This window comes from Oryx dammah, unplaced genomic scaffold, assembly GCF_014754425.2.
Source record: "Oryx dammah isolate SB20612 unplaced genomic scaffold, SCBI_Odam_1.1 HiC_scaffold_19, whole genome shotgun sequence".
NCBI lineage: Eukaryota > Metazoa > Chordata > Mammalia > Artiodactyla > Bovidae > Oryx > Oryx dammah.
The window spans coordinates 15,555,683-15,570,448 of record NW_024070203.1 but is presented as its reverse complement, the minus strand read 5'-3'; the positions used below and the strand labels follow the sequence as shown (position 1 = coordinate 15,570,448).

The following is a 14,766-nucleotide window of genomic DNA, read 5'->3' as shown; positions in this document are numbered from 1 at the left end:
GGGCTTCTAGGAGCAGAGCTGGAAATCAATCTCGGCCAGCTAGGCCCACAGTCTGTGCTCCTTACCGATCTGCTCAGTGTGTGTGCATGCTCGGTTGCTCAGTCTTGTCCAGCTTTTTGTGATCTCATGGACTGTAGTCCACCAGGCTCCTCTGTCCGTGGAATTTTCCAGATAAGAATACTGGAGTGGGTTGTCATTTCCTTCTCCAGGGGACCTTCCTGACCCAGGGACTGAACTCGCTTCTCTGGCATCTCCTGTACTGGCAGGTGGATTCATTACCACTGTGCTGTCTGGGAAGCCCAACTGGCTAAGTGCCTTACACCTATTTTCTCAATTCACACAACCAATGATGTAGATGCTGTTAAAATCCACAACTGACACATGAACAAACTGAGGAGCACAGAACTGAAGTAGCATACCTACCATCAAGCTAGCTGGGAGGAGCTGGGATAGCACCAGCCAGACCACACCCTTCAATCACCACCCCAGGGATGCTACCTGTAGAGGCTGCAAAGCTATCCAAAGAGGGGTGGGAGGCAGGCCCCACCTGGCCTCTGGAGGATGACTACTGGGTCACGGTGAGGACCAAAGGGACAAAGAGGAAGAGAAGAAATGTGCCTGAGGGCAGAACACGAGACAGACAGGCCACTCTCTCCCCAACACAGTACCCCACAGTGGTCCCTGCTGTCAGCAATCCTGCCCAGAACACACTCAGACAAGATGCTGAGCCTGCAACTGGTACCTGAGAGACGCATCCAAACCACCAGGAGCCACCTGTCCATCCTAATGGGTGAATCCACACTCAAGAGATGAAGCAGAGGGAAATGTCTTCTAAAAAGGCAGAAAGCCCTGAACCTATTATTAATCTAAATGATTCTGAACTAGCGGATTCCCAGAGACTCTGCTGCTACTGCTGCTGCTAAGTCGCTTCAGTCGTGTCCGACTCTGTGCGACCCCATAGATGGCAGCCCACCAGGCTCCCCCATCCCTGAGATTCTCCAGGCAAGAACACTGGAGTGGGTTGCCATTTCCTTCTCCAGCCAGAAACACTAGTTCATAGCCATTTCTTATTTATTTTGCCACATAAAAGATCAGCACTAAATTCCAGGTTAAGAATCAGTTGAAAGTTTATGAGGGAAAAAAGGACCCTGAAATGTGTGAGAAGATGCTGCTATAGTTTTTCAAAATACAATGGGCAGCAGAGACACAGTAACACAGGGTGAGAGAAGACATTCACCGAACCGGAAGTTTCAACCTAAATGTATTTAACATGAAGTAGAGGGCAATTTTTGTGTATATTGACCAAAAAGACACAAATAATCAAAGGCAATCAAGTAGTTAATTAATATGTTGAAACTGTCCAACTTTGAAACTTTTATTGAACAGGCATATACATACCCAACTTACCTGATCATTTCATCACCATATATTTTTTACCCTACAAATCCAATTTATCCATAGTTTGACCACTCACCTTATTTAGCAAACAGTGACAGTATCAAAGCACTGGCTCCCCGAATTAAGTAACTGAAGCGGAAAGAGTCCAAGAGAACCTCTGGCATCTGGTTAAAAACCAGGCCGTGCGGCTGCAGGTTGTAAGCAGACGGCTGTAGCTAAAAGGGGCACTGGGGCCAGGGGGACCCCTGCTGGTAAATGAGCCTCTTCTACAACCTACATTCCTGAGCTATAAGGAGGGACACATCAACCACCTACATTTCAAATTATCCCTCACAGTGGCCTGGAAAAAGAAGGCGTTTCTACAGTGTAATCCAACAGAAGCACCCAGCATGGATCCAGTCCTTCCTCTAGTCATACTCTGAGTAAGAGGCACCAATGAGGCTTCTCTCTGTCCAAACACAGCTGCACAGCGGCTGGCTTCGTTTGTCCATCTCCCTCCTCCATGCCTCTCGTCTTGACACACTGGTATCAACAAATGCTATTCCAACTCAGCCAGAAGCATATAGAGTCACTTTTTCAATTCTACCTAGAATTTTTTATCATTAAAAAGTTCTTAAACTCAGCCATAAAAAAGGAAAGAAACAATGCCATTTGCAGCAACATGGATGCAACTAGAGATTACCATACTAAGTGAAGTCAGAAAGAGAAAGACAAACACCATATGATATCACTTCTATGTGGAATCTAACATATGGCACAAATGAACCTACTATTAAAGAAAAGACTCACAGGGAACAGACTTGTGGTTGCCAGGGAGGAAGGGGAGAGGGGAGGAACCGCTGGGAGTCTGGGTTGGTAGATGCAGACTGTTACATTCAGAATGATAAACAAGGTCCTACTGTACAGCGCACAGAACTATCTTCAATATCCTATGAAAGCCAAAATGGAAGAGAATACTAAAAAAAGAATGTATGTATGTGTATAACTGAGTCACTTCTCTGTACAGTAGAGATTGGCACATTATAAATCAACCATACTTCAATTTTTTTAAAGTTATTAAAACCAACGCCACCCTTATCAGGATGATTATTACTATTTTTCTAAAACATATGAAAATAACAAGTGTTGGCAGAGATGTGGAGAGACAGAAACTCTTGCATACCATCAGTGGGAACGTAAATGTGAAACTGCTACAGAAAAGAGCGGAGGTTCTTCAAAGGAGTCAAAACTAGAACTGCCACACGATCAAGCAGTTCCACCTGAGGAACCCTACATCCAAAAGAACTGAAGGCAGGGTCTTGAAGAGATCCGCACACCTCTGTTCACAGCAAGTATCCACAACAGTCAACAAGCAGGACACAACCCAAGTGTTCATCAATGGCTGAATGCAGAAACACAGTGTACATTACCGCAGAACATTATTCAGCCTTTGAAAGGAAGGAAATCCTGTGACCGGTGAAATAAGCACAGGTACTGTATGTGTACTGTATGACTCCACTTACTCAAGGCATCTAAAGTAGTCAAGCTCATAGGAACAGAAAGTAGAACAGAGACTCCCAGGAAGCGGGGAAGAGGGGAAAAGGGGCACAGAGCTTCAGATTTGCAAGATAAGCCGAGAGATCTGTTTCATAACGATGTTCATACACTTACACCACCGCACACTTAAAAACAGCCAAGACGGCAAACTTTACGTTCTGTATTTTTTGCCTATCCCAATAAAAAAATGCTAAAACCACTTGAAAAGAACGCATCTCATGTTTCACAACAAATCTGCAAATATGACACAACTATGTCTACCTGTATGGACAAGAGGGAAAGCCTGGAGACATCAGAACGAGCCTGCAGTGCAAGAGGAAGGAAAAAGAGAGACAACAGCCTATCCTGGACTAGGCTAGATACCGGCCCAGCACTGCTGACATTGGCCCAGCACTGGACAAAGGGCTTTATGTGGCTCACAGAAATTAACCCCTGAAGAAAACCTGAGATCATCACTAGTATCGCCATTTTCAAGAAAAAGGAAATAGGCTTACAGAGGTACAGGACATAGGATCCGATGACACTTTGTAAAAGTAAGGCCACACGTGACTCCAAAGCCAAGACAGTCACCTCTCCATCTCCTTAAGCCTGAAAGCCCCAAGCTGTCCATTCAGTTTGTTTGAAATATTCCTTGAATACTGACCTTGCCACACAGTAGATATGTGACCTGGGGCACTTTTTTTCTTTTTTAACTTCTCTTTGACTTGGTTTTCTCATCAGTTAAATGAACTTTAAAATGACATCTACCATTCACAGCTGTTAGAAGAATTAAATATCGTAACATAAAGCACTTTGACATCATCAGGGTATTACTTTGCATCTTCTGGCCTGGCACAGTGACTTAATAAGCACAGAGCCCAGGTCTCCAGGAAGCTGAGAGCTCACAGAGAACAAACACACAACTCCCAATAACCACGCTCCCGGCAGACTGGTCGAGGAAACCCCCAGTAAACTTCCTGTACTGTTTGAGGCTTAAACGATTCAGAGGTTTATCTGAAACACTGAAAAAACTGGGAACTGCCTCCATGCTGACAAGAAGGAGAATGAGCAAATAAAGCCTGGAACATTAAGATGAGTGACTACATACATGTGTTAAAAAAAAAACGGTGTTTGCTGAAAATTTTTCATTGATACTGGAAAATACTCATTAATTTTAAAAAAAGGAACATGTTCTATAGAGAATTAGGTAACTCCCAGTTCTAAACTGCAAGGATTTTCAAGAAATATATTTTAAGTAATAAAAATAATAAATGAACACAAAAAATAACTATTTTAAAGAAATGATATCTAGTAAAGTTCCCATTATTTTTCTAAATAACACACAGTCAAACACATCAAAAGAGAAACTGAAAAAATATTCAGCACGGGATTGACAGTTAAAAACAGAAGATCAAAATCTTTAGGATGGAGTTGAAAGAGTATACAGAGGAAATTTTTAACTTTAAGCACTTATATTTAAAGGGCGAAAACATGAGTTGTCTGGGTTATTTTTTACCTTAAATGAGAAAAAGCATTAGCAAATTAAACCCAAAGTAAGTAGAAGTTAAGAGAGAACAAGGAGCAGTGCTGGGGCAAAAGGAAAAATGAGTAAGAATGACCGTGTCTTCATTAAAGGTTTGGTTCTATCCATCATGGACCTTCTGCATTGATTCTTGACTTCTAAAAATACTGCTAAAACATCACTTATCTTGATAACTGAGTGTCTTGGGGTCCCTGAGAAATGCCTTGCCAGAGTCCTGCCCACACCTTCCCATTCCCACACTCCACTTCCCCGCACTGGCCCATCCGCCACAACCCCAAGGCTCCCCACACCTAGTGCAATCACCTAGAGCTGTGTGAAACTAGAAACATTTCTGCCTAAGGCGTGTTAAGTACAGTCATTCGACTTTAAAAGTTCTCTCTGAGAATGATAAAAGGATTCAATATTTCTTTTTAAACAGGAGAATCACAGTAACTAAACTGTAAAAGCGTATCTATTTTCTGGAAACAGTTGTGATGCATTTTTTACACTGAACCAATAAACTCCTGAATTCATTAATGTCTGACCTTAAAAGGAGGAGGCAAGCCCTAAAAATGGGTAAGCAAAATCCATGCTTGCTTAAGGCTATTTGCACCTCTTAAGAAACAGCAGAAACCCTTCTTATTTAGGTCCTAAGAGCTGGAATAAGAGCAGCAACCGCTCAAATTCACAAGCCACATGAGCAGAGCATAATGGCTTCACAGGAGAGGAGAGTCTGTAACAGCTCATTTATTCAAAGATTCCTCCTTCCCCCTTTTTGAGATGTCTGAATCCAAAGGAGGTGCAACAGCATGTCCCCTAGAAAAACCAGAAAAGTGCATAAAGTACAACAATCAGAGAGATGCTGGGGAGTGAGAACAAGGGGGGCCAAGACTTCAGAGGGCGAAGACCACAAAACCGAGCGGGTCTCCTGCAGGTACTTTGAACTTTGGTGTTTATTTGCCAATCCTGTCAACAAGGAGGCTGAGAACCCTGGCTCGGCATCCACAGAAAACTGCCGCCAGAGGTCAGAGAAGCATGAGAGGCTTTGGCAAGCTAACAACCTAAAAGCCAATGTAGCGTCTTTCCTGCCGCACGTTATTCAGCAATGAAAGGAAGGGTACTGATGCAGGCTGCAATGTGGACGAAATCAGAAAATATTATGTTCAGTGAGAGAAGCCCAACATCAAAGTGTTTAACGTGCATATTAAATAAACACTATATAAATTTTCAACCTAAGTCCCATGCAAGTTTTAAATCTAAAAAATGATTTAAACATTCTACCTTTACCTACAGTTCTTCAATCCATTATAAGATATCCTAGAAAACAACATTTTTAAAAAACTTCCTAGAAAGATCGTCTTTTAGAGAAGAAATTTCTTCAGTTAAATAAAGCCATTCTACAGCTTATTCTTCTTTGGGGATATGCCCTGTGCACTCATCTTTAACTAATAATTAAGTGGTTCACTCGAAAGCAGAAAGCTAAACATCAGAAACAGATGAAAACGTATCTAACAAGAACAACTGAAAACATTTAAATTCTGACTGTAGGGGAAAAAATGAGACCTAATTATAAAACACAGGAACATGGGTCTCCTATAATACAACAGTTACTTAAAATATATACACCAAATTTACACATTTAAAAAAAATCTATTTTGCTTCCCATTATGTGACTGGGAGAAGAAGGGCCAAGAATCTGCAAAAATACTTTAAATTTTCTTTTTATAATCATTACTGCATACTTTTATAGTTATTTCCTGGGGAAATTTTAATTACTTCAGTTGTGCCTTTGCTGCTGCTAAGTCGCTTCAGTAGTGTCCGACTCTGTGCGACCCCATAGATGGCAGCCCATGAGGGGCCCCCCACCCCCATCCCTGGGATTCTCCAGGCAAGAACACTGGAGTGGGTTGCCATTTCCTTCTCCAATACATGAAAGTGAAAAGTGAAAGTGAAGACGCTCAGTTGTATCCGACTCTTAGCAACCCCATGGACTGCAGCCCACCAGGCTCCTCCGTCCTTGGGATTTTCCAGGCAAGAGTACTGGAGTGGGGTACCATTGCCTTCTCCGAGTTGTGCCTTTAAGTAACTCCAGATCTGATTTTGCTTTAAAAAAAAAAGTTATGAAATAAATATGTCTGTATAAAATGCATTTAAAGAATTTATGAGAGAACATGCATTTATTTTTTGCTCTACATACACAGTCTGGATATGATTACAGGTGGTTTAAAGCACAGTCCTCTCACTGGGATCCTTGAATTACCACCTAAGAACTCGGAGTACAGGAATTTCCTAATGTATATTTCCCAAGCCTTAAATGGAAATCAAATATTATCTTTAAGTAAAAAATAGACGTATGAATTCATCTAACAAGAACAAAAAAGAATACAAAAATAACAGCATCACCACTCGCAGGGTTTCCCGTAAAATGTAATTACACATTCCGAATCCCAAGATTTCCAGGGCATTTACAGCTCTTTCCATGTGACCTCGAAGTTACCACCTATACTTGCTACAATATGATCTCTACATACAGTTGCTGACTGAAATTCTTTCTTCTGCTGAAAACTATACTCAGAACAATCTCATTCCAACATCCACAAAACTCAGTCAATCTCCACCTCATTCTCACAGTTGTCTAAGAAACTCAAGTCTCCTTTCTGTACACGATCTCCTCTCTGTACATTTATCACAATCCACAGTAAACCCATTTTTGTCTCCTTTACAGAGTCAGGCACTGCAAAAAGACGGCACCCTTGGAGTCTGTTGCACAGCTAAGGAAACCACCCTGCTCTGCCATCTGGGAAAGCTCCCGACAGCAGCCGCAGCGTGCCCTGGAGTGGCACCACCATCTTGATCACTGCACAAGTGCCACGCAAACACCATGCCTTCTACCCTCTTCCAGATAAAATCAACTTAAGAACTGACACCACTTTCACAATCAGAATATCCTGCAAGAAAAGCTACACCTTGCCCCCTTTCCCATCTTCTTACCTGAATAAAAGTAAGGTCTGGGGAACCGGGAGTTTTGGAAGCAAAGAAAAAGGCAGATACATTTTCTTCAGTCATCTAGAAGTATGCGTCACACAGAAAACTCCTCAGTACCTGATGAGTGCAAGTTTATGCTGAACTTCGCACCTAAGTCAGGTCAAGTCAAAGTCGCTCAGTCATGTCCAACTCCTTGCGACCCATGGACTATACAGTCCATGGAATTCTCCAGCCCAGAAAACTGGAGTGGGTAGCCGTTCCCTTCTCCAGGGGTCTTCCCAACCCAGGGATTGAATCCAGGTCTCCCGCATTGCAGGAGGATTCTTTACCAGCTGAGCCACAAGGGAAGCCCAAACTAAAGATTTACTCTAAAGATTAAAAGTCACACTCAAGAGAACAAGCACATTCTTAGTGATTTTTTAAATCTTTTATAAATTATGACAAAATTAAGCACATATGTGATCCGTTTTCTCAAATATGTTAAATACCCGTTACTGACATACAAGGCAGTGAAGTTCAGCTTTGAACAGTGAAAATGCAGCTCTAAGACTGACCAAGTCTCACTTGTCCTCAGCTACCAAAAGAGGATCAATTTAGGATCAAGAGTTTCCACATAAACGCAACCGGCAGCCTGCATCAATGCTGCAGGTCCAGGAGAAAACTACCTCTTGAGGACACCCAAATCTTTCCCATTTAAATCTGAAGAATGAGTATGATCTTTGTGCCTGAAAGTAACATTCACCTCTTGTTCCGGGATATGTCTAATGTGATACAGGGGTTATGAGAAAATGTCATACATACACCCAAACACCACTATTCTACCAAGCTTTTCCATTTCAAAACCACTGTCACTAGCAGGTAGAAACTACGTAGTAGGCACACACTTCATTTTATGATGCGTCACTTCATAAAGGCTTACGTAATGAAAGATCAGTATTTACGCTGTTACTAATCTCAATTTCATAAACTAACAAAGATATTTTTTTAAGGGAGACATTGTTACTAAAATGTACATAAAAAACTACAAGAAGAGCCAAAAATGATTCCAAATTTTCAACCAATCATCTGCAAGACTGGGGGAAAACCTCTCCTTCAGCAGTGCAGAGCACAGGGCTGGGGTCACGCAGGTGCTGGGCAGTCTGCGGACTGATGATCTCAGGCATCTCCCTTCTCAGGCTCACTCACCATGCCCCAGCTACACTCACTGCTCGTTACACTAACACATCGCCGACGATGGGCAAGTGGCTGGAAGAAAATGACCTCTGCTTGACGAAGCTGGGATTAACGGTTATGTTCAAGACAAACAACACAGCGTGTGGTAACCCAGACGAGAAAAGCTATTTTGCATGAAACTCAATGCAGAATACACCAAATATCCTATATCAGTACAATAACAAAACAAAATGGAAATTAAACCAAAAGAAAGAACAGGCTTCCCTCTGTCAAAACGGAAACTGCCTGAGATTCTGTGGATAGTAAAGTCAGTAGCTAGGATGCCTGAGATTCTGTGGATAGTAAAGTCAGTAGTTAGGAGCACACAAATGCTGTAAATGTCACCCTGCTTATGTAACTTATATGAAGAGTACATCATGAGAAACGCTGGGCTGAATGAAGCTCAAGCTGGAGTCAAGATTGCCGGGAGAAATATCAGTAACCTCAGATATGCAGATGACATCACCCTTATGGCAGAAAGCAAAAAGGAACTAAAGAGCCTCTTAATGAAAGTGAAAGAGGAGAGTGAAAAAGTTGACTTAAAACTCAACCTTCAAAAAACGAAGATCATGGCATCCGGTCCCATCACTTCATGGCAAACAGATGGGGAAACAATGGAAATAATGACAGACTTTATTTTGGGGGGCTCCAAAATCACTACAGATGGTGACTACAGCCATGAAATTAAAAGACTCTTGCTCCTTGGAAGAAAAGTTATGACCAACCTAGACAGCACATTAACAAGCAGAGACATTACTTTGCCAGAAAAGATCCGTCTAGTCAAAGCTATGGTTTTTACAGTAGTCATGTATGGATGTGAGAGTTGGACTATAAAGAAAGCTGAGCACTCAAGAATTGATGCTTTTGAACTGTGGTGTTGGAGAAGACTCCTGAGAGTCCCTTGGACTGCAAGGAGATTCAACTAGTCCATTCTAAAGGAAATCAGTCCTGAATATTCATTGGAAGGACTGATGCTGAAGCTGAAACTTCAGCTGAATACTCTGGTCACCTGATGTGAGGAAGTGACTCATTTGAAAAGACCCTAACAACAGCAAAAAAAGACCCTAATGCTGGGAAAGACTGAAGGAGGGAGGAGAAAGGGAAGACAGAGGATCACTGACTCAATGGACATGAGTTTGAGTACAAACTCTGGGAGTTGGTGATGGACAAGGAAGCCTGGCGTGCTACAGTCCATGGGGTCACAAAGAGTCGGACACAACTAAGCAACTGAACTGAACTGATGGAGAAAGAGTGGATAGACAAAACAGGATAGACTCTTGCAAGGAAACACTACTCAGCAATAGAAAGGAACCAACTACACAGCAATATAGATAAATCTCTACTACATTGTGCTAAAAATCACCTTTCACAGTTTATCCGCAGTGTACCATTCTGCTGACATAAACTCCTAGAACAGGCAAAAATGACCTGAAGTGGAAGGAACACAGTAGTTATGGGGGGAGGAGAGCAGCGAGTGATTGGAACAGGGACTGTGACCATAGAGGGGCATGAAGGAACTTTCTGGGGCCTTGGGGCCCTCCCAGGCACTAAAGCCTTGCTATGCCCTCCATTTCTTGTTTCAGCCTCCAAGACCTTACCTGAGTTGAAAAGGGCAGATTCAAACAGTTACTACTTAGAGGGGTAAGGGAATGCAGAAAGAGAGGAGGAGCAGTAGAGACACCAGTGCGTGAATAAAGCAGGGCCCCGGTTCCTCCTCAAAGGGTAGATAACGTGTAACCGTCTGATACAGGTCTTCTACAGCAACTAAGGGCTCCACCCAGCTGGAGGACCGTAACTTCAGGCTGAGCAGAACCCAAACTGGATGGAAGCAGAAGACTGATGATTGAGATTCCTTGAACACAACCTGTTACCTCTCACCAGCCAATCAGAGGAGGGTCACATATCCTGCAGTCGCCCCTCCCCTGGAATTTTGCCTCAAGAACCACCCAGGATTCAGGTCTTTTGAGCATGAGCTACCCATTCTCCTTGCTTGGCCCTGCAATAAACTTTTCTCTCCTTCAAATTCCAGCATTTTGGTTTGTTTGGCCTCCATGTGCATCAGGCACACAAACTTGAGTTCAACAACAAAATGACAATGGTGTCTACATTTTGGTAAGTGTATGAGCTGCAAAGGCAATGTTAACTTTTGTAAATGTGATAATTCCATGAATTACATCGTGGTCATTCTGTTCTTTTCATACTGTTCATGGGGTTCTCCAGGCAAGAAGGCTGAAGTGGTTTGCCATTCCCTTCTCCAGTGTATCACGTTTTGGTAGAACTCTCCATCACGATCCACCCATCTTGGGTGGCCCCACACAGCACGGCTCACAGTTTCACTGAGTTAGACAAGGCTGTGGTCCATGTGATCAGTTTGGTTAGTTATCTGTGATTGTGGTTTTCAGTGTGTCTGCCCTCTGATGGATGAGGATAAGAGGCTTATGGAAGCTTCCAGATGGGAGGGACTAGTTGTGGGGAAAACTGGGTCTTGCTCTGGTGGACAAGTCCTTGTTCGGTAAATCTGTCATCTTCTGCTGATGGGTGGGGCTATGTTCCCTCCCTATAGTCTGGCTTTGGCAGAGGTAATGGTGACCTCCTCCAAAAGGGCCTATGCCAGCACACTGCACCTCCCAGGACTGCTACAGTCAGTGTCCCCAGCCCTGCGGCAGGTACCGTGGGCCCACGCCTCCACCGGAGACTCCTGAACACTCACAGGCAAGGCTGGCTCAGTCTCTTGTGGGGTCACTGCTCCTTTCTCCTGGTGCACACAAGGTTTTGTTTGTGCCCTCCAAGAGTCTGTTTCCCCAGTCCTGACTCATCGCAGTATCTTAAGCGGTAAAGGGTGTGACCACTGCAACCTACTCTCACAGTAAATACACGTGTACATGTACATGCAAAGACAAAAAGAGAGGGTGGGTGGGGGAAGGGAGAGAAGAGGAAAACAGGGTTGGGGGAAGGCATGCAGGCAAATGTAACAGAATGCTAGTTTAACATCTGGTGAATCTAGGTGAGAAATCTGTATGCAGGTCAGGAAGCAACAGTTAGAACTGGACATGGAACAACAGGCTGGTTGCAAATAGGGAAAGGAGTACGTCAAGGCTGTATATTGTCACCCTGCTTATTTAACTTATATGCAGAGTACATCATGAGAAATGCTGGACTGGAAGAAACACAAGCTGGAATCAAGATTGCCGGGAGAAATATCAATAACCTCAGATATGCAGATGACACCACCCTTATGGCAGAAAGTGAAGAGGAACTAAAAAGCCTCTTGATGAAAGTGAAAGAGGAGAGGGAAAAAGTTGGCTTAAAGCTCAACATTCAGATAACAAAGATCATGGCATCCAGTCCCATCACTTCATGGGAAATAGATGGGGAAACAGTGGAAACAGTGTCAGACTTTATTTTGGGGGGCTCCAAAATCACCGTGGGTGGTGAATGCAGCCATGAAATTAAAAGACGCTTACTCCTTGGAAGAAAAGTTATGACCAACCTAGACAGTATATTCAAAAGCAGAGACATTACTTTGCCGACTAAGGTCCGTCTAGTCAAGGCTATGGTTCTTCCTGTGGTCATGTATGGATGTGAGAGTTGGACTGTGAGGAAGGCTGAGTGCCGAAGAATTGATGCTTTTGAACTGTGGTGTTGGAGAAGACTCTTTAGAGTCCCTTGGACTGCAAGGAGATCCGACCAGTCCATTCTGAAGGAGATCAACCCTGGGATTTCTTTGGAAGGAATGATGCTAAAGCTGAAGCTCCAGTACTTTGGCCACCTCATGCAAAGAGTTGACTCATTGGAAAAGACTCTGATGCTGGGAGGGATTGGGGGCAGGAGGAGAAGGGGACGACGAAGGATGAGATGGCTGGATGGCATCACAGACTCGATGGACATGAGTCTGAGTGAACTCCGGGAGATGGTGATGGACAGGGAGGCCTGGCGTGCTGTGATTCATGGAGTCGCAAAGAGTCAGACACGACTGAGCGACTGAACTGAACTGAATCTAGGTGAAGTGCGATATTCAGGAGTTCCCTATACTACATCTTATAACTTTTCTATAAAAGAAAAAATTTTTTTCATCTAAAAAAACAAAATACACTGTACACTTGAAACACTGTACAGCAACTATATTTCAATTTTAAACAATTAAAAAACAAAAAACAAGGAGCAGCAAACTAGAAAGGGTGCTGGAGGGGCTTTCTGAGGCAGTCAACCCAGTGCAGACCACTGTCATTTTGCTGCTGAACCCAGTTCATGTGCCCAAAGCACAAGGAGGCCCAACAAACCAAAACACTGGAATCTGAAGGAGAGAAAAAGGTTTATCGCAGACAAAAAGGCAAAAGGCAAAAGCTGTGTTACTGCACACTGAAGGCGACACGTGTTCACACTGCAGATCCCAAGTCACCCAGAAAGGCTAAAAGTGAGTCTGATATCTTTCAGTATGTTTTGTTTAAGAAGACCTGTAAGTATCCTTTGAAAAATACAGGAAAATAAATACGGTTACATATTTTTTAAGTGTATAATCCACTATTTTTTTCCTATTCTGTATATACAATAACTTTAAGCAACTCATACAAAAACTTCTCAGGAGACACTACATGGTACACTCCACACGCGTGCGGCAACAACAAGAGCCAAATCAAAGCGAACACCCCGCAAACACCCCTGAGTTCATGCAACAGGAGCCCCGCAGCACTTGGAAATGCCGTCAACTTAAGGAAGCACCCCAGCCTTCTCAGCCTCTGGACCAGGATTAAGTTAATGCGGGGTCCAGAGGAAAACACAGGGATGGAGCCAGACAGCAAAATGTAAGCAGGACAACTTCACCCTCTCTTCTGCTCCTCAATATGCTGCCAAGAGGCCACCAGCGGATCTTGGCCATGTGCTCACTGTACAGAGGACAACAGGCAGGAGCTGTGGTGAGTGGGGCTGGACACACAAGGTGGGAAGCTCTATGTGTCCAGGGGAGAGTAAAGAGGGCTGCAGGCACAGAGGGCCATGTGCAACAGAGGGGCAGAAGCCCGCTTCACTGTGCCACGGACTCTGCTGTAACCACCCAGAGCGGCACCCTCCCATCATAAAATCATCATGTCATCATTTAAAACAGTGGCCTTCTTTCTTTCTAAAGTCAAACAAACTTTGATTTTTAAATAAAAATTAAAACCCTCACACACAACCTTCCACTTTAATTTCCTTCCCCACTCTATACATAAACAAGGGCCTATTGGGAAAAAATGCTAAATAACTACTGTGGAGGACATCAAAAAGCATCACAGAGCAATAACAAGCAACCCTCCTGCATGCTTCTAAAAAACTGTACTTACAATTGCAATTGAGTCTTGAGCTCAGTGAAGCCTATGTGTATCACTTTCTGTGTGCATTCTTGGTATTTCTAGCAGTGTAAAATATACCTGTACCCTACAATTACAGATGACTAAACAAAACAGCTGAAGACTGCATAATTAAATTTGTCTCATTAACCAGAGAAAACATTATTTATTAATTGTAAACTTTTCTCCAGAGCTACAAGAACTTGAAATAATTTAACTTTTAAAACATATTTTACTTATGCTAATTACACATCTGTAATATATAATCATGTTATATGAAGATAAACTACATTATTACGAAGGCTTTAGAGGTCATGAATAAATAAGCATACAAAACTCAGCCAAGGACTTCAAGGTTACACGGTTTCAGAAGCTGTGTCTATGGCTAAAATCTACTTCACTTAAACTTCCAGGGTAACCTGTCCAGAAAAATAAAGTTTAATCCAGCCTGAAAGAAAACCTGAGGTCAAATGTGTGCAGTATCTGTGTGTATACACACAGAAGTCACCTATCTTTGAAGCCTGGGGTATAATTTCCATACAGGAAAACCTCCGGCTCAGGAGCTCTGACAAATGTCCTCTGTGGCGTGGAGACCACCACGTGGAGGAACGGCCGCTTTCCGTCACCCCGAGGAGTGTCCTCATGTCCCTGAAAAACAAGTCTCTCTCCGGCAGCCCCAGGCAGCCACTCAGCTCATCTCTGCCTTTACCAGAATGTTACATCAATGGGAACCCCAGCAACACGAGCACTTCATGTTCTCAACGGGCAGAAGGCTTTGGAGATGCACCACTTTGCTGCCTATGTTGGTAG

At 43.2% G+C, this 14,766-nt stretch overlaps 1 protein-coding gene across 21 annotated transcripts in view; it reads right to left on the bottom strand.

Annotated features, from left to right (window-relative positions):
* PTK2 (protein tyrosine kinase 2) overlaps window positions 1-14,766 on the bottom strand; it is a 170,760-nt gene that overhangs the window by 146,939 nt on the left and 9,055 nt on the right. The gene's annotated exons all lie outside the window — the stretch shown is intronic.